General features: G+C 41.2%; 1 protein-coding gene across 11 annotated transcripts in view; it reads right to left on the reverse strand.

Moving 5' to 3' along the window:
* Positions 1-25,261, reverse strand: part of ACSL1 (acyl-CoA synthetase long chain family member 1) — an 82,800-nt gene that overhangs the window by 56,083 nt on the left and 1,456 nt on the right. For 7 of the 11 annotated variants that reach the window (XM_068942661.1, XM_068942651.1, XM_068942656.1 and 4 more), the window contains exon 2: positions 16,958-17,042. The gene's annotated coding sequence lies outside the window, so the exon portion shown is untranslated. Of the gene's footprint in view, positions 1-16,957; positions 17,043-17,610; positions 17,675-23,852; positions 23,938-25,261 lie in introns of those variants that run through there. The other 4 variants (XM_068942654.1, XM_068942646.1, XM_068942662.1 and 1 more) reach the window with 3 other exon arrangements.

Raw genomic sequence — 25,261 nt, forward strand, 5'->3', positions numbered from 1 at the left:
CCCTGAAATTTATCACCTACTATAGCATAGGATCACGAACCACAAAGAAATTTGACGAGTTAATTTTGTAAGACTCATGAAATGGAAACACAAAGAGGAAAAAAATTAGGACATCATCTTCACCCTTCTTCAATAAGCCCAACACAGCCCATTTACAGCAATGGTCTTCTCATTATCATTATAGTAACTAATTAGTTAGAATCAATTTTTAGTATTCCTTTAGTGTGGTAACATATGCATATGAACACTGGTGCTAACTAATAGTCTCATCCAACTTCTACCGGAGCTGATGAAAATCTTTCCACTAACTTCAACAGAATTTACATTAGGATATAAACAATTCACATTGGGTGTAGTGTGCTGCCTAAATCTACTGCTATTTAGTGAGGTTTTACTTACAGTAAGATGGCATCCGTTTTCCACATTCTTAGTTATATCGACCCTTTCTACCACCACATTTTAAACTCACATAGAACTTAAGTGTGTTAATACATTTTTAAAGCGCAAGTTCTCTGGTAAAGATTTCTTTCAGCATCCTGAAAGGATTTACACAAAGTTTTATAGTATTACTGCAAATTGGTTTGATCCAGGTTTCTCTGACAACCTGACTTCAAGCATGCATACTCTTCATGACACAAAAAATATTTCTCAAATAACTGTACTTGAACTTTTCCACTGACACAGCCAGTACAGGTGTTTCTCCCATATTAAGCCTTTATGTTCTAGTGTTCCTTACACACACAAGCATACACATACAAAATATACAAGCATAGAAGCAAGTCAGGCGTGAGACAGAAAATACAGTAATTAACATTTGAATTTCTGTCTGCCTAGTAGGTTATGCCCTACTAGCAATTTTCCCGCTTTAGTTTTTAAGCTGTTGGGATATCAGAATAGATTTTTCTATTCTTTTCAGAATTCTTTCTTAACAGATTTCCCTGTATTCTCACATACTGAATACAAAGCATCAAAGGATGTTCAGTTTGCTTTTTTGTCCTGCTTGATCGTAGCAACAATATAACTTCTAACAACATCAGATATTAGGGATTCTCAACTCATAAAACCTGAGATATAGTTCCCTATTATCCACCATTATCCACATTTCACAGAGGAGGAGGTCCAACATATACATTACCTTGCTTAAGGCCATACGCTGTTTTGTAGAGTCAGGACTGCAGCTATAGTATTTTGAAGCCATGACCCATTCACTAGCAACAAGAATACCTGCCTGTCTTTATCTAGGGTCTGAGACAGACACCCACCATTTCTTTACTAGTTCCTCTCCTCCTGCACTTATCTGATCTATGATCAGCTGAAATCAAAGGAAAGGTTTCCAGTGATTGCAGTGAGTAGTGGAATGGATGCAAACAGAAACTGCACACAGGAGGTAGGATTGCGAACACAGACCAGTTCTGGAATAGCAGCACTGTCCTCCAGAGCAGAGACTTCTTTACGAAGCATGCAAATACAAAAGGGCCTCCTCATCAAATTGGGTAGCACCTCTAGTTAGAAAAAGAGGAGTCTAGATCTTGGGAAGCAGAACTTTAGATACTTTTAGATACTTTTTGTTTTCATGGTTTTGATTCACCAAGACCACAGTTGCATAACTAATTAAATACGCAATCATCCTCAGGAAACAGAAACGTAAAACAAATTCACGGTGAAATGTCAAAAGCATTGTTTCAAATTGATTGGAAGTTACTTACATCTTTCAGGTAAGTATAGCACTCTAATTCAAAGATTTATGTAACTATTTTGCCGCATCAAAACTCTTTACCAAAGACTCCCAGTCAAATAGAAACAAGCTGAATTACGATGCTCAGAGACTCTCAGGATCTCAAACAGGTTAGTCTGATAATCTTGGTCCTACTTCCACTGAAATCTAAGAAAAGATACCCACTGCTGTCAACGCAGTAAGGTTTGGTAAAAAGAAGGCCTCCTCCAATTTTTTTTCCACATTTGCTCTTTGAACAAATTTAGGCTTAAATCCCTGCTTAAAAAAATATATCAAAAATTGTTCTTCTTCCTTAGACACTCTTGTTCAGCTCAATGCACATTTGTTGCTTCTTTCAGTAATTTTCTGGCAGAAAAGTGTTCCAGCTTCTGCGTAATGGAAAGTGTTCCTTTATAAAACCACAGATTAGGGCCCATTTTTTTCTTAGAAGGTGGGAAGAAGGCCAAAGGAGAGAAGTTGAGGTCAGTGGGGAGAACTGGGGGTTTTTTGCAGCCCTCTTAAATTCCCGTTTCTCCTGCAGGAGTCACATTTCTGGTCTGCTTCCTTCTAAATAGAAAATTGATTCTTTTCCAAAACAAGCAAACAAATGGTTTTTATTTTACTCTTTCAGGTCATAGAAAATCACTTCCTTGTGACAGATAAATCAAGATTAGTAATTCTCCTTCCTGTTTGCAAATATTAGAAATAAGCTTAGAACTCATATGCTCTCTTTCAAGGCTGTCATGAAACATTCATTTTCAACATGATCTAAACTTGAAGATTTTCATGTTCCTTTACTTGTTTTATTCATACACTGTTTGTGTGCCCCCATTTGAAGTAGACTTATTTAGAAAACTACATGCATTTAATAATACCAGACTTGCTACAAATTTCACAAGTAATAAGAATACTTTGGTCGAATGGAAAGAAAAAAATGCTCAACCAATACCCAGGCTTGTCAAATGACCAACACAGTGGGGAATAGTCTCGTTTATATGTACAACATCTGAAAGTACATAGTGGAAATGACTTTCACAAAGATTAAGGAGTGATGTTTAATCAAAAGATCTCTGCATAGCTTAGATGCATATGACTGGTAGCATTTTATCCTGACTGAAAAGGTTCACAAATAAGCACAGTACATAGCGACTACACACCTTAGCAGTATTTCAACATCGTAACTAAAGCATCAGATATCTAAGAGTATATCCATCTTAAGTTTCATTAGGCTGCTTGTTATTATAATATCTGAGCACTTTCCAAGTAGAGTCAATAGCAACAGCAAAATCTTTGCATTGTGGATAGGAAAAGAATCTTGTCAGGGTAAACACACTACTTTATGAGAAGGATTTCTGTTAACATCTTAATCAGTTTCCTTCCTTGTTTTTTGTTCCAGTAAGAGCCTGTGCAGTGACGTTCTGCATGCCATTATGACACTCTAACCACTATTGCCAGGAGGAGTCCTTTCCTCTGTTACTCTGCTACACTAATACCAGACCTTCTATATCAGGACTATGGGCCAGTCTTGAAATCAGCATTTATTCTACTGCATGAGACATTATCAAATGTGTATATATATGGTTTCCATATAATACATTGGTAAATTGTGGACCAAGTCCAAGATGAAGAAAGTTCAAAACAATGTTTAAGTGAGGCTCCTGTAGGGGGCTATGTTATGTAACCAATAACAGGCTTGAGCTGACACACAGGCACTGCAGGATAGCCCAAATCCCAGACTGAAAAAACAGCAAAGCAGCAAGGATTTCTGAGACCAACATCACCAGGTTACCTAAAATCACCATATACTCAACCCATTTTTGCAACAGGGCAGTAGAATCCCTTAGGGTGCTACCATCACATCTGGACTGGGAATCACTTGCACTTTGGCTCTCAGGAGCATGGCTGAGAGCCAGCAGAGATAAATCAGAAAGGAAGACTTTCATGTGCAGCTGGTGGGTTACGCAAGGTTATAAGGAAAGAAAAATCAAGGACCTTTCTGCAAGCTAGGAGTAATCATCTTTCTCATGACAAAGCCTCGGATCCCCATGTTCAAAACTCTGACCCATGGAAGCCTCCAGAAGCTTTTTATCCAGGCCTCACAGGCAGCTTATTTGCATCCTGATAAGGTGCAGTAAAATACAGGAAGTATAGCCATAAAGTAAATAAAATCTACCCAAGTGAGTAAGGGCTACAGAAACATCTCTTAGCTGGTGCTATCAGTGGCACAAAACAATCAGATAATCGGCAAGATTAGCCCAGAGCTGATATCCTACTTAAATAAACCAGTCCAGATGGCTTTGAACTGCTGACTATCCAGCACCATTACATAGAACAAGCAGGACACGAGAAGCTCAGTGAACACAGTTCACTCCTTGCAGTCATTAAGAGCTACAGAGGTAGCACAACTTGGCTTTCAGTGGTCATTTATTATCAGCTTGTTGCCGTGGAACACAGCACAGCCCTGCAGACATCTCTGCTCTCCAGTCCGAATCCTAGTCTGTGATTTAGATGTATTCCCCTCCAAGAGGGCAAAACGAAGACGCCGGTTGGCAGGCTATACAGGACTGAGTGCAGATCACTTCTAAGCGAACAGCAACAGATGAGGAATGAACAACAATTTGCCTTTGCTTTAAGCTCCAACCCAGCACTGCTGTGTTAGTGCAGAGGGTTGTTCATTGTCATTTGTTGCCATTATAAGGCAGAAGTCAATTACTGTTATCCCTACCTTTTTGCACAACAGAAAAAGCAGAGATGTCTCCAACCCCAGGGAGTTCTTCTAACACTGCTTGGCCTCTGCAGCATCCCTGACTGTCTGGCAATGCCTTAAGGCACAGTCAAATGCCAAACACGAGATGTCATTGCATTTGACCCCTCCCCAATTCCTTCAAAAGGGCATGCAGTTTTCTCCTCAAAAAGCTTACAAACATTTGTATGAAAGGCTAAACTTCCAAAACTGTTAAGTTCTGGAAGAAATTAGGATCAATAATTGTTCTTTCCAGCAGTCTTCTCTTTTACATAATGAACTGAGCCAAAAGTGAAGTTCAAGCACCCCCAGGCTTCCAAAGACACATGAAATCACATTGATCTTTTGCAGTCACAGATTGCTCATCCCTAGCCCACTTCCCAGCCTCAGTTACACACTAACTTCATTTCTGAAACTTCATACAGGATACCATGCTGCTTGCACACATCACCTGTTGAAAGGCCAAGCAACTGATCATTACTTTGCTGGAAAGGCCATAATATTAGCTCATCTTGATATCTATATGTTGCTGGTTTATATTCCACAAATCTGTTTGTGGAAGGATACATTCAATCTGCACATTCAAAAATCGGCATCAACTTACATTGTACAATGTGTGGCTCAACAAGCTCTGGACTCATGAGTTCCACTGGCAAGCTTCCTTATTTTGTTTTTACTCCTTTGCCAGTTATGCTACCATCTTATAGGAAATGCATTTGCGTTTTCATTAGGAAATAAATAGTGCAAGGCATTCACAGACAGATGAGTTATGAAATCTCATAAATACCTAGAGCCTTTTACCATCAAAGCACTTTACAATCAGTAATAAACCTCCTGGCGAGACAAGAATGAGTAATACAGCGCTTGGTTAGACCTGAAGACAGACAGCTCCAGATGCCTTCTGACTGATAGGAAGGGCTATTCTGTCAGTGTTACATGTAAGCAAACAATCAGCAATCTTAATTATTTATGGTTCCCTTTTTATGGTAGATCCCAGTGGGTTAAAATGAAAACCAGGACATTATCATGAAACAAACAAACAAAAAAAAACAATCTCATGCACACAGGAAGAACAACACCGGCGCTTGGGCAACAGGGACAAGGCAAAAAAGCTCTCCAGATTTTCAGCGGGTGTGGCATTTCAACAGTGCCAAGGCACGTGATCACTAGCCCTTGGGGGAAACAGCTCTGCAAAATCATGGAAAACTAGAGGGAACACCCACAACAAGATAGGGCAGCAATGTTTTAAGAGCTGTGACACAGTCCACCACACACAACAGCCAGAGCTCAACAGCAGTGGACAGCATGACAGTGAAGACAGTCATGACTACATCTCCAAGCCCTTACCCCACCGATGTAACAACCACAACTATGATCAATCCTTTAACATGGCTCTGTGCACAGTAGTCCATTGCTCCTGACTAGCCCGGTTAGCAAGGAAAAAACTCCATGACTACCTAAACAAAATGCTAGCTACAGTAAAATGTTAAAAGAAGGTATTAAAATAACTCCTACTCCCCTGGATTAGCTTTATCAGCTTATTCCGTGTGGATTTCTAGTGCTTCGTTTGTATTGCCCACCTACACCCACACGGCACAGGTGCCCTGTCTAAAGACAGTGGAGTAGGGAACCCACACCGCTACAAAGTAACTGAAAAAATAACAGGTTGGAAATTATTTTCCATTTTAAACTGTAACTGTCCAGTAATTAAGTATCACTTGCTTCCTTTTTCCTTATTACAGATACCCATAGTAATGGGGACTTCATTAGAGATTTAGCCCCTCACCCCCAACTCTAAATCCACCATGTCAAAACGCAGCTCTCACATTTCTGCAGCGCAGCCATCTGCTGCATAAATTCAACGAGAGTGGCAGAGGTCCACTGAATCTTTGGCACTTTCCCTCACTTCTGGGTAAAAATTCTACTTTGGAGCCAGTTCAGGGATTTTATATGTTAATAAATAGTGAAGGCAGAAAGTGCTTAGGGTTAATTTGTTTCCAGATTGGCTATTCTCTCCTTTCCTGCATAAAAAAATGAACACCAGTGCAGAAGGACTGTTCTTACAGCAGACATCTCTTCAGGAAGGAACGCTTTACAGAGGTCCAGAGCAGGCTGCATTCTGAATTCACCCACTCTGGCTCCAAGTTTGTTCTATAGCTTCGCCACCAACTTTACAGCCACATTGCTCGTAAGCACTTCACGCTGAAACATATACCCAAGACTTCAACCATACATTTATTCATCAACGTTCCCTGCAAAAGCCCAAGAAAAATAGTATTTGTTCAGGTTTTTAAATGCACTGGTATATTTGTTCAACGAAATGTCAAAAAAAAAAAAAAAAAAAAAAAAGGGTCCTGGGCTGTCCTCTGCAGAAGAAAGACAACCAAATACTAGAACTGCCTTTAAGGAGGGATTCCTTCGGGTTTAGAGAGCTCTTGTGGTCTAAACTGGGGGTCTGAGCTGTGGCTAGATCACGTTGCAGTACAGCAATCCTGAGACAGAACTGCCCTGACTAGGCTTTAAACATTCAGACAAGCTCAGCTAACTTGCACGTGAGTGAGGAAGGGAGGGAGAAAACCCTCCAATTCCATCAGTCAGGAGGAAAGTGTAAGAAGCAAGACTTCTACGCGCTGCGATAGGTGGGAAAAGTTTGGACGCATCTGAACAGCAAGTGCATAGGATATGTATTTAAAGTACCAACTGCAGTTCTGAAACAGAAACATAAATAACACCTGATGCAGAAATCAGGAATTTGGAAGATGAGGTAGTTCCTGACCTTTGAATAAACCTAGATTATAAAACTTGGTTAGTGATGTTAACATTTTAAATATGACTCAGTAGCTTGGCCAATGGTCAGACAGTAGCAGATACACAGTCCAGCTTTTCCTTTAGACCCATAGTGACTGTGAGCACAACCTACCCAGCTGCTGAGCCTGCATGCATCTTTCCAAGCAGACTCTCAGTCAGCAGAGGGTTTTTTGCTTTCCTTAACTCCCCAAAATTCTGTTGGATCAGTAATCATAAATTCTACTTCTACATCAAGGGCTCTCTCCTCCAGTTACCTTCTCTTTGCAAGTATTCCCTCTTCCTTGCTCTTTATTTCAAAGACTTATGCTCCATCCTGGCATTAACTCTGAAGTTTCCTGCTTCCACTCCCTTTAAAATTCCAGTTATTTAACCCCTGTTCATATCCCAACCTCCCTTGCCACATGGAAATTTTCTCCTAAGCACAGCATCAGCACGTTTGGCACACCTCAGTTTCAAGAAGACAGCCTTCAAACTTGCTATCATCCTTCTCCCACCAAGCAGCAGTCTGGACATATATAAGGGGAAGAAAACAACAGGAAAAAAAAATCGCTAACGCCCCTTCCACTTAAGATCAGAATTTCAACAACACACTTTTGGGAGCACAGGTAACAGTAGCAGGGTGTCCATCTCTGTTTTACAAGGACTGAGGGTGCCTCAGTCAGAGCAATGAGGACATCATGGGGAGAATCCACAGCATTACCAGTAGAATGACTTCTTTCCAGCTTTTTCCCTGAACCTAATTCCCATCTGTGCTCTGGTTTCTTACACAGGAGCCATACATTCAGTGACTTTCCACCTCCCTCCCACTCCTCCCTCTTCAGTTAGATAAAAGGACTGGCTCCTGCCCATACAATTCAGGCAATTCAGTCAAACTTAATAAGGAATAAAGTCTTGTCATTTCTCCAAAGACAGAAACATCAAGCTGAGCTCTGATCTGTTACACTGGTGCAGCTCCAGAATTACTCTGGGACTAACTCCTGGAGACAGATCTGCAGCAGCACCCATGAGAAGCCATCAGCTTGCACTGCATGGTGCAATGGATCATCAGCCTCTTACGCATGCAATGCGTAACAGTGAAGAGGAAGTTCTGACCCATTCTGTGTCAGCACAAGTTTCTGATACATTAAGAAACATTCTGGGGGCTACGCAGTCAGCCAAACGTGGTCAGTGGAAGCCCGTAAATCATAATCAGTTAAAACTGAAAGGAGACAATTTTCAACTATAATTTCATTTCTTGAAGTAAGAATCACTTCTCTGCAGACCACTTCCTATTCTAAGCACCATCCAAAGAAAAACTGAGATTGTACCAGCTACATCAGCCAGTGACTACTCAGCCCCAGTACCTATTTTTGCAGGATGTGCATGGTGAATGGAGGACTATAAACAAGTACTTGTGAGGACACCATCCTCCCAGCATGATAGCTCTTGCAAATATGCAAGGGAAAAGTTAATACCAGACAGACATCTCAGCAGCTAATGGATACTCACTTGCTTGTTGTTAATCTCCCTTACTCACTTTTTTCTTTAAGGCTCAGTCTCTTAATTTGCTTAATCTTCCTTCCCTCATTTCCTAAATTTCTCTTCGTTCTTATTGACAACGTCTACTGAACTTTGCTAATGGAACTCCAGTAAACGTGGCTTTCTTAATTTTTAGGTTTCAAGAAACATTTCATGTTAGATCAAGGCCCTAAAGTACCTTTTAAAATATCATACAATACAAAACAGCTGCTGTTTGCAAGAAGTCTTGTTTTGCAGAGATTTTGTCTGATCTGTTTTTGCTGCCCAGTTAGTTTAAAAAACAAACAGTCTGTATATAAGCATGAAGTGGAGTTATTCAGATATACTCTGTCCCTTTACATCATAGAGGAAGGAGAGCAATGGTATGGGAGCTTAAAAGCCTTCATTCTGGCAGAGAGAAAACATCCCACAGTGCAGATACTACCTGCAAGTACAGCTATCTTTCCAGTATCTCTTACAGTCTCACTATAATGGAGGTGGTGGGGCTATAAACAGACTACTCAAACTTTGCAGTGTTGCCCAGAGGGCAAGTCTGAGTGTGATTGAGGAGAAGCTGGTAGCCTTTCAAGGCTGAGCCAGCCTTTCAAGAACTCCCTCTGAAGTTGAATATATCTTCTTTCAAATCTTTAAAGAAAATAGCAATGCTTGTTTTCCTGCAGAAAAGAGGGCCATCATCTCCTCATGCTCTGGTCAAGTTCTTTCACAACCACATTTCCTAATTTCCTTTCAGATCTATAACTACCATAGGAACAACCACAAGACACTTATGACATTTATGATTACATCAAGAGTGTAGATCTTTTAACAATGCAGATTTCTGCTATTATTTCACTAGCAGAAAAGTCACAATTTCAGACTTGCCATCCTGAGGTCAAGTGTTCTGCTGACTCATACGCAGACCAAACCAGGACTGTTCCCAACTAAGTCACAGTGATACTGACTCCTTTCGGTGTCTGAAACTACATGGGGATTTAGCTCATAAAGGCATTTCCCAAATATCTCAAATCACAGGGCAGCATCACCTCCGTTTCACATATTGAGAAAGAGAGGCAAAGAGGAGCGCACTGATTCGGCCATGCAGCAAACGAATACCAAGGATATGAACAAAAACCAAGAAACGTTCATGTCTCTGCCTGCTACTAAGACCCACTGCTTCAATGAGGAGTGGCAAGATAAAAGTACATACATGTTCTCTGTTACTCACATGTCTACCAGGTAGAGAATAAGCCTGAAAAAACAAGCATCTTTACTTCTTTTTCCAATGAAAGAGACCAAATCTATATGGCAAAACTCCCCTGACATAATTCAGTGAAAGGTGGCAAAAGATACAACCCCATACCACCACAGTTTGGCAAAGGTTCCTGGCATCAGTACAGAGACAACTGAAGAGTTGACAGTTTATTTCACCCCAAAAATAAGGAGTCTTGCCATGCCCACACCCAGTGTCTTGGCAAAACATTACTACCCCAGGCTTAACTGTCCTGCACCACTCCAGATACTGTTGCAACTGATATTTTCAGAAATCCCCACAGTGCTTAAATCAGTTCTTGAATACTAGTTAAAAAATAAAAATAAGAACACACCCACCTGAGCTTGTTAAAATGAGGAATAAGTGTTTCAAGGCCATAGAAGTGACCCAGATGACCTCTCTTTGCTTCCGCTTGTCCTCAGCTCCGTCACTGATGAAACATTCCTATGGAATGGTCTGCTAAGGTCATTTCTGAGCTCAATCAGTCCTTTCTGGAGATGACCTCCCACATACCACACCTGGACACCCCTAGGATCTCCATGACATACTAAGATACTTAAACACGCCATTCTCTGCATATTCTCCTTTTTATATTTTTCCAATATGAACTATTTTCCTTATAGAACACCAATAAGTGATAAAAACAAGTCAAAGTAGAAAAATGTCAGTGCTCTAGTTTTCTTTGTAATTGTCAGTATTGACCTCTTTCATTGTATAAAATGTGTTTGATATCTAAAATCATCGCAATAGTAGTCTGCATAAAAAATAGTCTGCCTGTTGCAACTGCAGCACTGATTTTTTTACTCCATTGTTACTTACAGATTGACAAACTCCTGAATTTCTTTTCTTGCATACATCCTTAGGAATGACACAGTGACACCACAACTCTAATAGCACCGTAGATTCAACATCAAGGCTACTGGGTCTCACATTCAAGTGTGCCACAAAATCACAACCTTAACTTCTGGGCTTTCCCTATTTATTTATAAGGTCTTATATTTCTAGTGATATTCAGGCCTTTGTGACCTCCATAACCTTGCAGAATTGCCACAGTAAATGGAACCAGAGAACAAAATCTGCTCATTCACCTTCATACAGTGATTATAAGAAGAGGAAGCAAAAAAAGATTCCCTCTTCTAACTGTCAAGGAAAGGTCTACAACATCTGCATTCAGGTAAAACGTAGCAGCAGGACAAGAGTTTGTGCTCTGGGGATTTTTTGCTTCTTTAAGCAGAATTAAGTGATAAATCTGGTATTTTGCCTGATGTTTCTCCGACAGAAAATCAAAATCAAGCATCTGAAGGCATGAAGCTGAGACTGAATGTTCAGTGGCTAGTCACATCAACATTGAGCTAATGTATGACTGTGCTTTGACTTCTGCCAAACTATCACACAAAGCTCTCCTGTGTCCTGTTCCTCTTGAGGCTCGCGAAGAGCTTTCAGCAGCACTTGCCCTTCCCAGGATTATCCTGAATTAGGTCAGAGTTTATCTGAAGGGAGGAGGGACCGTGTCTTCTGCTTTCTGTTTGCATGCCACCTAGCATAAGAAGATCTTTATCTGCAATCAGGGCTCTTTAAAGTTGTCAAAATCACAAGTAGTGTTAGAACATGTCAGATACACTTACATAAATCCAGAGCAACTCATTGGAGTTAATGATAACTCAATGATGTGAGGAAAACTTTGGATGAATTTGGGAGAATGAAATCAGACTCAAACTCCATCTTGCATCTACAAAACCCCCAGGATAACCCCCACTTAGCTCTGGGAATTATTCTGCCTTCAAAATCGTGAACAAAACAGTCTGGAGCTCCAGTGGTAATATTTATTTTTTTGTCCTTTCATAAAGAATTGTTCAGGTAAATTTGGGAGGAAGCACTTTTTTGTGCTGAAAAAATTCAAGTAAATTTAAACACATTTGAACTTTGAGATATACTTGAAAACTTGTTCAAATTCTCTCTGTGGTAAAGTCTCAATCCTACACTGATTCACTATAGATAAACCTCTTGTCCACCATGGAGACCTGTTGAAGTTTCAGAAAGAGTAACTCACAGGACCAGGACCTAAGAAGGCAGAGTTAAATGAACAGCATCTATTTGACTAAAAATGGCACTGTGTCACAAAAAGATGTAGAGGAGATCATCTGAAGTTCATGAGAAGGCAAGAGTAAAAGGACTCCTACAAGCAAGGTTTGTCTAAAAATGAAAAAGGACAGACTCTTGTGTGATGGGAGGTTCCCCAGCTCTTTACATTGGTGTTCACCAGGCAGTTGTTCCACCACTGGAACAGGATTGAGTCGTTACCACACTGGACACATGAAGAACAACAGATATCATTACAGGAACAACAAGGTTTTGGGAAAAATGTGCAAGACCGTTTTCAGATTTGACATTTACCTGAAAAATATTGGAGGAGGGTGGGCAGGAAAGATGGAGAGGAAAAAAAAAAACCCCCCAAACTGTCTAATAAATAAAGAGACTGTAATGAATTGAAAATCCTTATCCTTCAGAAGATGGTAAAAATCCCTCCAGGTTACTAATAAAGCGACTGTTGGCAGTTCCTCAGATATTTGACATTCAGTGATGTTTATAAAAATCTGAAAAGTGAGAACACTGGTAAAAGTCAAGTATAGAAATTTCACAAAGTTCGGTTCCCAGAGTGCATACTGAACTGTCATCAGAAAACAAGCAATGCTCTTCTGAATTTGGTAAAGTTATGGCCGGATCTGACCTTCCGCCTTCCAAAACAAAAAGAAGAAAGGAAAAAAACAGAGGGGAAAAAAGCTACATCTTCTGAATGTCACTGATCAAGGTCATTTTGGTACAAATCATCCAAGAGACAGTAGTGCAAGTGTACAATAATTCTAGGATTATAAAATAGGTAGTGATTTAGTCTAGAGGAATTTTTGGATGCATAATTTCAAAACTTTACTGTTTTGCAGAAAATAATGCCATCATGTTCAAGACAAAGTAGTCTCTCCAAAACTAGCTATTTCAAAGCACAGGCATATACAGAAACTTGTACAACAAAGCAGTTGTCAACATCAGCTAATAGAGATGTCTATAATCCAAACCACTGCAACCGTTCAACTATTACAGTTTTCTGGAAGCAATATGCATTGATAATCAAAACCAAAAGCCTAGCAAAATAATCAGCAAGTAAAACACACACACAAGCTGAGATTTTGGACAGAGTAACTACAGAAGGGGGAAGTTATGTGTAAAGTGATTTCAAATCCTTTTTACTATTGTTTATTTTAGTGACATAAGCTCCCCTCCAGCTACCACCCACTGAAACAAAACAAGCCAAAAAAAAAAAGTGGGAACTTCTGTTTTCACTGAAAACGTGTAACATCTGCTCAGCTCCATCCCAGGTGCAGAAGCGACTGTTCTGGTCTAAACTGTTACACTCCGCAGGTGCAGCCACCACAGGTATTCAGCCCTGCAAGGCTGTACTCATAAAGCTGTCTCCTCCCCAGCTGTTCATGATGAAGTACAGGAAGCTGAACATGTAAGACCTGAATAATTTCAAAATGTTCTTGCTAATATACTATCAGATTGATCTGCCGTGATAAACTTGATTTCTGTTTTAATTCCTCTGTAATTTTAGGCTCTATTTTTGCAAACGATATATCTTAAGGGGAGCAATCCTGTTGTCTGCAGTCTGGTCACTTTTAGGAATAAGGGTTTCTGGATTGTGTCCTTAAACAAGGAAAAGATACACAGTACATACAGAATGGATAAAAAAGTAAAGTAGCTACAGTACAGTTTGGCAACCTCATTTTACACAACTTGCCATCCAATGATTTTTCTTCCCACAGATACAGACATACATTATTATTGCTTACAACTAACATGTGTAATAATATATGGTCTACTTAACAGATATATGTATTTTTTTAATTCCTCCACAAGGAAGAGGCTCCCTACCCACCGCTTACAGCGCTTCATGTAAAACACAGCCAGCATTTTCAGGTATAACTTGTTATCAGGTTGTTAAACTCCTGTTAAGACTCAGTCTGTTTGTTTTTTAATCAGAATGATGTTTCTGTAATACTCATTAGTGGTCTACAGAAATCCTAGATTCAGTAAGGCAAAGTGCTCTTTTTCCTTCAGCTCAGCATTGCTTCCTAAGGAAAAGTCTTCTCAGATGGTAAAGCTGAACTTGTGATTATCTTTCTACAGCAAGATCTTGGCTGCACGACAGAAAAATTAAAGGAGCCTGCTGATCAGCTAAAATACTACAGCTCAAAGTATGTTTGGAAGATAGCCAAAGTCTTGGAATTGTTTCGCCATGAAATCTGCTTTTAGACAGGAAGAACAGGAAAATTTTTAGACTGGAAGAGGTTTCATGATGAAAAGCTTGGAAATCAAGCCCATTGTTCACATCCAGTCAAGCCTGTCCCTCCCTGCTTCTTGCTCCCCACTCCCCACCATAGGCATGCCCATGCATACAAGTGCACCCCCCCCACAATCTATTCCTCTTACACACTTTCAGGAGTTGTTTTCAATAAGCTGCTCGATATTGAATTAAAAATTCTATTGCTGATTTGCCATTTGAGTAAGCTGTGCTTCATTTATACAACATAGGTCATAGAGAAAACTGCTCTTTTAACTTCAACCACTTTAAACCTCCTGACTCCTCAACACAAACTAAGTTCCAACGCTACTGAGAGGCTCTACCTCCTTTTTTTCCTGTGTCTTCCTGAAGTGCAGCATTGGTCTGCAGTTACATTTCAGAGATCATATACTCTGTCTTACATGCTGTACATTCAGTACAGCATAGATATACATTTAAATGCAGCTGACATATCTAGAACTTTAGTGATCTTGGGGCAACCAACTACAATGCAGGGAATTCTTCATGGCTGTTACTGCTAGTGAACTATTGCAGTCATGCTCTCATTGAAGTCAGCAAGAATTCAGTCCACGGTTTAAGCCTGGAAATCACAGGCAACTGAAAAGCAGAACCTGGACAGCCGTGAAGCACTCTCTGAAGCAGCGTATCTGGCCAGCTTTGCTTTAGCTGGGACATCCAAGGAGTGCCCTCACTCCCTACCCAGGCCTGCATTTAGCTGGGCATTTCCCTTTTGCACCCAGCAAGGATTGGATACAGCGTAGTAGTAGCCCTAGCGCTTGCAAGAACACTTGCTCTGCACCAGTCCCACCTTAGGTCTCATACAAACCGTTCAAGAGGTTTTCATAATATCAACTGTCATCACCCTTGATGTTGGGCTGTGGTTTCACAACACAATAAATCTGGTTTTATAACCAGAGGTGATCCTGCCCCTCTACTCAGCCCTGGGGAGGCCTCACCTGGAGTACTGTGTCCAGTTCTGGGCTCCCCAGTACAAGAGAGACATGGCACTGCTGGAGGGAGTCCAGCGGAGGGCTACCAAGATGATTAGAGGGCTGGAGCATCTCTCCTATGAAGAAAGACTGCAAGAGCTGGGCCTGTTCAGCCTGGAGAAGAGAAGACTGAGAGGGGATCTCATCAACGTGTACAAGTATCTGAAGGGGGAGTGTCAAGAGGATGAGGCCAGCCTCTTCTCCGTGGTGCCCAGCAACAGGACAAGAGGCAACGGGCAGAAACTGAACCACAGGAAGTTCCATCTGAACCTGAGAAAAAACTTCTTCACTGTGAGGGAGACAGAGCACTGGAGCAGGTTGCCCAGAGAGGTAGTGGAGTCTCCTTCGCTGGAGATATTCAAAACCCGTCTGGATGTGATCCTGGGCAATATGCTCTAGGTGACCCTGCTTGAGCAGGGAGGTTGGACTAGATGATCTCCAGAGGTTCCTTCCAACCTAAACGATTCTGTGATAACTCCTGCTATTGAATCAAAATTACCTTGCATCAGATGGCAGCAGCACAGGCTTTGCTAAGTCAAACTTCTTTCAGAAGTTCTGACAATTTAACTCTGCAGTGGCAGGCTAGAGACTAGCTCAGGTACTGTCCCATCTTCCTTCCGCTGGCATCAGAGAGCACAGATACCATCAACTTCATGTCAGCTGCTCTAGTTCATTTGACAGAAATGCAGTTGCATGTCCTCAACTGATTTGTGGTCTGATATTAATGGAACAGCAGCTTTAGTCTGCTTGAACTGTTCTTAACTGGTATACGTGCCTTTCTGATTCCACTGTGGCAAGCAATGATTATTAGCACAGCACACTGCCAAGAATGTTCCAGCACACTGCTATCTGATTTGCATCCAAATCTGATCAAGTCTGTCTCCCACCTTCTCCTTCCCTTCCCTCCCATTTTCCTTCCCACAGGATCATTGATAACTTAAACTGGATCTTAATTCTAAACTTCAGATAAGCCATTCTCTCCCCACCTCCCCAGAAGTGTTATATTAGCCTCTTCATCTAGAAAATTATTTTAAAATTCCTTAGTGCATTTTACATGACTGAAATACAGCTTTTAGAGCAATAGCTGTAGAGGAAATAATTTTCAATGAATATTTAGATACCATTTGCCTCCAAGTTAATTTTGTTCCAAGCTTGAGAGGGCATGACAATTTTCATATATACACATGGGAGGGATTTTCTTCACTGAAGGTTAAGTATGACTGAGACATATTTAGGAAACACTTTGAAGACTTTTGTCTGTACTATGTCTATCCTTAGCAACATATAGGCAATTTCATAATTCCAGTTTTACATAACTGTCTCTAGGAACACTTGCAGCCACTAGAGAAATACTGATGCAATCATACAGCCCCTCATGGTTTTGAGAACTGAACAGAGTTCATTAGGATCCCAGCCCAAGCTGCCTCACACTTATCGAAGAGAATCATCTTCTCTGTATGACCCTTTTCACAGAGCCCTATTCCAAGAGAATTTGCCACCCCTCATAGTGGAAGAGTTAGGGAGCCCAGCCCTCCAAGTAACCTCTCCTTGAAAGCTCTGGGAGACAAAGTCCACCTACCTTGGCTCACAGCGAACTATATCTCCACACAACTGTCAACTGCTTGGTCCCAGCTTGTCCCTTCAGCCAACAGGAGGATGAGAGTCTGGAGAAAAGATAACACAGTTCCATTTTGTACTTCTGAAAGAGGCTTACAGAGTTGAACGAGTAACAAGTTATGTATGCCCCTATGACCTGAACCACATAAGCGTTCCTTCCCCTGTTGCCCAGGCAGCATATTCTCACCTAGAGCCAGGCCTGATCTTGCGTAGAACATATTACAGGCTTTTACAGTCAGTGCTTCCTTATGAAACCCCCTCTGCATACTTTGCAGACTACATACTTAATTTGTAAGCCTCTCTCTCTCGTTACAGAATCATCAGAATCCACAGATTTTATGCATATACATCCTAAAATATAATATAATTCATCCAGGACATCAAATCCATCATGTAGATTACATGCACAAAACCAAACAGCTGTTACTCATCAGAACAAGCTCTATCAAAGTATACAGGAACACTCAATCAAAGCAGAAAAAGATTTTACAGGACAACTAACCCACCTCTTTCTTCTCAATCCTGACCTGTTAAGAAGGCCTACAAAATACTTCAAAAATAAATGTGGGAACTAAAATTAATAGATCTACTTGCTACTAAGCACACCAGACTCACAGAGACAGTAGTTTTGCAGCACATCTCTCTGCCATCTTATGTTACCACGAATGTTGTCTGTCTGATCCCTCCTCCCTTACAGGAACTCAGGGCTTTATCACTTCCTATCACACCCCTAAGAGGGATGCTAACATCCCTCTGTGTTCTACAAGCTCTTTTTTTTTTTTTTAATTGTCTAATTGATTAAGCCAATTGACTTAGCTCAGAGCAATAGTTTCCAAGCTATAATTAGCTTGAGGTTTGCTGATTCTGTTTCAGGCATAAAGGATGCATATGTCTGAAAGCCTACCAGTGTCTTCCAACAGTATTAGATGGCCCAAGAAAAGACAGTTACATCTTACTACAAACCCTTCTTCTCCCCTATGTTTACCAGACGCTACATCACATTTTCAGATCAGTTTTTGACCATAAGCATTATTTAAAGACACATATAATGGTTACAATAGCATGGAAATCTTAACATATTGCTGGACTAGGGTATATAGACTGTCCTAAAGACTTATTTGAAAATGATGGTATAGTGACGATCAACAATCTTGAAAGTCCTTCCTTAGTCTTCTTCAACTTCTAGTTCTTGGAAAGGCAACGAATTGTCTTTGTGCGTGGACAATATCCTGCGCTCCACAGGAGGGCTGTGAAAGGCATGTGTTCTAGCATCTTAGCACAACTCTCTAAATGCATTAATTTTACCTCACAACTCTCCAAATGCATTAATATGTCAGGTAACGCCAGACCACTGATGAGCTGGGTGGTAATTTCCCATCATGCTGCCACCGTAATGTCTGAAAGTGATCTTACAAGCTAATTGCATTCAGGTATCCTAGAATTCCAGAGAAAACACGGAAACTGCGGGGCGGGGGGGGGGGGGGAGTGCTAAGGACTCACTTACTAGAATTCTCTCTTCTAAAGCACATGAGTTACACATCCTATTAAGGCACAATACACTGTAGCAAACTCTTGCCCCACCACCTTTGAAAGAAATCTCAGCTCCATGATACATTTTTCAAATTCTTCTGCCATTCAACTCCAGAACTGTGAGTAAAAAGGGTGGGCGGCCACACCACACCGTAATCTAGCAGTGCTCACCTGGCAGTAATACCAGGCTCTCCTGATCCACTCTGGATTAGGATATCATAGATTTACCAAGGGATGGCTATTTTGAAGATAAAATAAAATGCAGTATGGACCGCTTCCAAAGATATTAACTTTGACATCTTGGATATGTTCTTAGAACAGTCTCAGAAGCATTAAGGGGAAATTGCCTCCATTTCTGACCTAGTTCCATTGGGAAATCCATTTATTTTATCCTGAAATCTGCTTGTACTGCACAGGATTCTTCTTCTTGCAAGAAGGGTGCCAAATTTATGAAGCTGATCATTTACTGACAACTTCATGTCACACAGGGTGACATGCTTTTAAATTAACTTACACACCTGTGGGGAATATTTTGTTTATAAAGTTATTTTACTGCTTTGTGACTTCTTTTTGATTCTGAATATCCTCTGAAAAAAAATATTCTGAGTGCCTTGTCCTGCTTCTGAAATGTGCAGAGTAACTCATTGCAAATGAGCTACTCTCAGTAACGCAAAGTGTTATTGCCCCCGAGCTCCGCTAACTAAGGTTGTCTGAGTCATGGCTTTTCTACCTGTTTTAAGTCTCTGTTTTAACTGTTGTCTCTAAGCGATGAAGTCCAGGGTTCCAAGTCCAACCGTTTTTGTTTCCTTCTTATGTGTAGCCACATATATGACTTTGCTCTGGCAGCCCTATTTTATCAATTACAAATGGTTAGTCCTGAGCGCTCAGCATCTCTCAGTAGTCTAGATAAAGCTGAATTTTGCTTGCTTTAAGCATTAGGCAGAATAGCACATTTTGTTCTCCCCTTTGGAGAGGGGAAAGTTTATTTTTGCAGTGGTGGCAGAAGGGCTCTGACAGACACTGCTCTCAGAGGCTCTGCATGCCACGGCTAAGTGAACTCCCTGATCCCAGTAATGGGAAGGCATGGTCTAGTTCAGCTCCTTGCATGCCTGTACGCCCACAGTATTCAGCCTATGCCTAGTCCCCTCCCTCCTCACCACCCCCAAAATACATATATATAATGCTGCTAACCCAGGGAGAATAGAAGAGGGAAGAACAGCCAATTTGCAGCCCCTCATCATTCACATGACCTGTAAGCTTGAGATTTGGAGGATCTGCCTGCCTGTTTTCCCCGACTCCACACACACTCTGTCTTCAGGACATGATTTTCCCACCCACATCAGTCTAACCTGTGGGCAACTGCCAATTTTCCCTGTATCTAATGCCAGGTTTAGAAAGCTCAGTTCCTTGTACTATAAAAATAATTTAACACACTACAAAGGGCCAGAAATTGGGGCATGAACTTCACACATAGGGTTATCTAGCAGCTCCTGACCAAACCACTCGCTATCAGTTTTACCGTCCTCTAAAATTAAGCATAACTACATAGCCCTGCTTCGCAGACCACTGCGGCACTACTGCATGAACTCAGGTACTCGGACTAGTAGCAGACGTCACAGAAGCACCATGTATTTACTCCTGTCTTCAGGAGGAACCCTTTTTCCAGGTTTACTGATTGGACTTGTAGTTATAGGGTAACATTAGTTTTATGCTTCCATGTCTTAATACTTACTGCTCTCAAAGCACTTTGACATAGTACGGTGCAAACAGATATGTCTCTGCACAAAAACTGAAAGTGAAAGTTTGCCTGAATAAAGAAATCAAATTCATTAAACTAAATAGGTTTCTAAAGCCATTTGATAAATTAGTGAGTGGAGGTTATTAAAGCTGTTTAAGAACACTTAGGCTTACGTCACATTTTACACCAATATCGGTGTATTCACCCAAAGGGGTTCAGTTGTTGAGCTATTATGTATTAACCGATACTATTTCATTAAAATCAGATTTGATCTCAAGAAGAGGTTGCGGAAGAGAAGGGAAAAAGAATATTAGTTTACTATCATTCTCTACATCTTTTTTGCATTGTCAAGTTGGTTTATTGCAGAGTTGTTTGGGTATTCTTGCAAAATCAATTCTAATTTACTTGACAATTATATTTGTTTACTTCGTTTCCAAAGAAAAGCTGACTGTAACACATCAGTGTGCATGTTCTCAACACTGGAGCTCTCTTACATGTTACCACAGGTATATTTTATCTTAAAGCTGGCATCTACACATTTATTTTATTTCCCTGAGAATGGTTTCAAAGAGACAAAAGGAAAATATTTGTTCTATTTAGGAGTCACAAAGCAAGCAGGAAAAACTTTATGGCAAATAAATGCATTCTGTGGACCATGAGGTCAGAAGTGAGACACTGTTTTGTTTGCAGCTGAAGTCCAAAAGATCCCAAGTTATGCCAAAACCCAAACTGCCTTGGCTGGGAGAGTATCACTACATTTGAAAAATGCATCAAGAAAGGGATGCTTAATCACACTTCATGCTTCTGCCTTCAAGCCCTGTAGCTAGACTTACAAAGACAAATGTACCTCAGCCTGAAAATCCAGTATAGTATCTACATTTTCTCACATTTCTCATCCTGGATCAAACCCAAGAAATGGAGGAGAACAGACACTTAAGGACGCGGGTAGTCTCCTCTTGTATTACTGCTACTTGCAATATCCACTCTCTCCATCACCCTTAAAGAGCCTTGCCCTTCTCTGCTGTGCTGATATTACTTGAACTTCACCTAGATCTTTCCAATCAGTCTCAAAACTTTTCTTTCTCTCATCTTCTCAGTTTGTCACTTTCATCCACAGTATTTTCATTTTCTGCTTGAGGAACCACCCCATCCCTCAGTTACATGTTTCAGTATCATCACAAGTTCATTCAATTTGCAGACTTTTAGTTTTAACTGTTCTGTTCATAAGAAGGTGTTAATTTAAGATGTCCTTGGCACACAGCATCCTCTGCAATTCCTCCATTATGTACGCGCTCCTCTGTGGCCATCATCTCCTGGCTGCACCCCTGAGCTTTCCCCTGAGACACTCCCTCTCCCTGCAAGATCCAGTCAGCAAATAACACTTACTTACACTTTAGGCCTTTTTTCTTGGCCTCACCTTCTCTGATCCATTAGCATGGTGCTATTTCTCACTGTCCTGTAGCCTCTTCTACTTTACATTCCTTTTCCCTTCTCTCCAGCTAACCCAGTCCTACTAGTCCACAAACACCTGCTTCCTGCACTGATGCTACAGAGCATCTCTGAGAGCAGTCCTATAACAAGGGTGATCTTTATGACAACCGTATTCTCTCCTCTTCCAGAGGCACCACGTTCTTCAGTTTGGCCCCTGCCTCTACCACAAAGCTTTTGCACACAAGCTTGCTGATTTCACCCAAGAAAATTTAACAGTACACATTTCCACACAACTCGCCTTTCATTCTCCCATATCAGCAGATCAAAAAGTTCTCATCTTCATATGAGTTGATCTTGCTTCCAGCCTAGGACAACAAATACCACTACTACTCAATAGGAAAACAAAGCAAAGCCAAGCCTTTCAGACAGAGCTTTTTTCATAAACAGATGAAAGAAAAACATTCAGCTCCCTGAACAAAGCACCTCAGCATTCTTTCAGGCCAAGCAGTAGTACCTCTCTCCAAATAACCTAGCAGGTGAAATACCAACTAGAAATACAGTTCTTCCACAGGACCACTCCTCAAATAAGCAAGCAGTCCTGATTAGAGCCACTAATTCTATTTGCTCCATCTGCACCAGGGCCTAGTGTATCAACTGGGAATTATGCTCCTGGGCTGACTCCCAGAACCCCTGTGCTGTTTTCGCTAAACGGGATCAGCTGCTCCCCTTGTCCTTAAAGGCCTTTACTCCCTGTTACACCGCTCTTTTCTCTAAGTCTTTGCTTGCCCTGGTAACCCCAGCCCATCTGAATGATTGATGTAGCTCACACCTGCTCTATTCCCTCCTCTTACCCTGCACCTCCACCTGCCATTCTCCTCTCTCAGGACACACGGTCCAGCCTCTCCCAACCACTGACATTTACGCTTATGCACTGACTTTCCAAAACACTTACACATTTTCCTCTTTCCTTTCATCTCAGTGCTTTATTTCTGCACTATTACACTGGAAGGCCTTTAGAGTAACTGCTAAATTTAGGCTATCAGTATACTGGAACTGCCATCCATCAAGCTGTGCTACAGCTTCTCACTGTCTCCTTCTACCCTGCCGAAATGTCTCTAGTTTTTGACCCAGGCTAAGCTCCTTGGGGTGAGAACATATTTTTGCTCACAACCTATGAGCACATGGTCCAAGAGCAACCTGCTCGGTGCTGCAGTAATTACTAGCAACAGCAGGGTGACCTATGGCAAAATATTTCACAGCTTGACTGCTTCACAAAAGGAAATACATCCTTCCTATTTTGTCTTTAAGTATTTTTATTCAGCTGTTTTATTGGCCCTCAGGGTAACTGGGAGGAAAGGAGAACAGTGCACATAAATCTTAAGATGTATAAGTAGAATAGCATCTAAGTCAAACATACTCAGCATTCCCTGAAGGCAGGGAATTTTCAGATTTTATGCTGAAAATAATTTCATTTTAACAACTAGTGGTTTAAGTCCTAACTGAGTACACAGACATTTCAAGCTCATGATCTGTAGGTCATCATGCTTTTTTTTACCTGCAGCTCAGTGAAATTATTCATAACTTCACATCAATTGCATACCTCCACTTCACCATCTACTCAAAACCATGCTTTTTCCAAAACCGTTTTCTTTCAACATTTCCAAAACAAGAGAGTTCAGCCTGTCATTTCAAACTATGCTTTCAAACTAAATTTAGTTTTAAAATAGACTGAAAGCAAAAAGGATTGTTTCATTCAAGCCAGTGCAAATTTGGAGGATCATTGTTTCAGCCAAGAAAACTGAAGCCAAAATTATTCCCATCCCTCCATTTTTTTTTTCACATTCTCATCAAATCAGAAAAGTATTATTAGAACAACTGCAATCTGCAAGCAACTGCCTCAGGCTAAATAATACATCAGCTTCTCTTGGTTTCCAGAGCTGCAAAGCAATGGATGTCTATTTGCACTGTTATTTTTCCACCTATGCAACTGGTACAATTGCCATGAGTATCATGCCATCAGCAGTCCATATTACCGAAGGCTGCTGGAGGAGAATACATGAGACACTCTCAGACGAGCTACGGTCCTCCCAGGGAAGAGCTGTACAAATCTCCAGTAGCTAAAAGTAGTTCTGCTAGTGAGAGGCTACGCGGTAGTTACCTGGGCAGCACCAGCTCCCACACATGAGATCGGGTCCTGGAGCCCCCAGGCTTGGGGCTGGGGCTGGTCATACCTGAATGTGTCCTGCTCACCCAGGAACACCGCTGCAGATTCCTGAGTGCCATCTGGTGGCCCTTTACCTTTTTGAGCCGTATGGCTGTCTGAGCACATCTTGGTGGCACAGTGCTCCCGCAAAACGCAGGCATGGGGTAGTTTGCCAAAGGGCCACAGCTGCACAAAGCTGCCCAGGCAGAATGCATGGGAGTTGTGCTTGCAAACTCGCAGAGCTATACACCTGAGCGGATATTAGGGAATCAGTTAATTATTGTGTTCAAAAAATGAATTTGTAGTGGTGAAAGGTGCCTCTCCTCCATCAACCAACTTTGTGGTATTAATTTTTTAATATCTTTTTCCTGTCTAGTAACCTGTCTACTGCTATTGTCTGCCCATTTACTAGCAATATCAATAGGGCTAAGAGAAACCTCTCTGCTCATTCCACTTCTGCAGTCCAATACTCCCCATGTATTTGGCCACATCTCTATGGCCTATGTGTGCAGCAGCCAACATATTTCAGGTGCCCTTCCCATAACTATTCATCAGCGCCTATTTTGTTCCTGTGAGCAGAGAAGGTCAGGTCTAATGAAGCTCGGCATGGACACAAACAGTATTTTAAACATACTGTTCAGCAAAACCCATCTAATGTGTATCCCGACCTCGCAAATCACATTACATCTGTACAATTACATTGAGCTGGGCTCCTTTCTCTGGGTCACTAGCAACACAGGCAGAGGGGCAGGATAAGGCCTCCCACACCTCAGACAGGTTTTTGTGACCTTTACACTTTCTGAGGCTCCGCCAGATTAACGTTTCACTGGGTCTTGTCTTGTCCTCTTCACACTGCCAGTGCAGTGTCTGAGATTCACCTCTGTCTGACTTGCAACACTGCTTTTTCCACAGCATTTCATCAGATTGTTGTGGCAATTCAGGCCTATGCTCTTTTTCAATCTTTCTTTGCCAATCCCATTGTGACACTGCATCTTGGAGCAATACATCCCCACGCATAAACTATAAAACTACTCAAAGTGTTTGTATCTGCAATTTCTTAAGTAGCTAAGACTGCAAAATAATCTGTCAGGGAAGATTGCCTTCTGCAGCTAACAAGTATAAGAATTCCCTAGGAATACACCCCAGGCTTTTTAATCAGAGCAGAAGGTGATATAAAACAGAGCCGAATAGTAGTTGTTATTGGAAAAGTTATGTAGGTAAAAGGTTAAAATAATGTCATTGGCTTGGGTTTCCAGCAAGAATGCAAAGAGTTATCTGAGATCAGAGTTAATCATTTACAAATGCTGAGGTGCCCTGAGGGGACAAAATAGGATTGCTCTCCTCTCCTTGGCAGAGATAATTAG

Source organism: Struthio camelus, chromosome 4 (genome assembly GCF_040807025.1).
Source record: "Struthio camelus isolate bStrCam1 chromosome 4, bStrCam1.hap1, whole genome shotgun sequence".
NCBI lineage: Eukaryota > Metazoa > Chordata > Aves > Struthioniformes > Struthionidae > Struthio > Struthio camelus.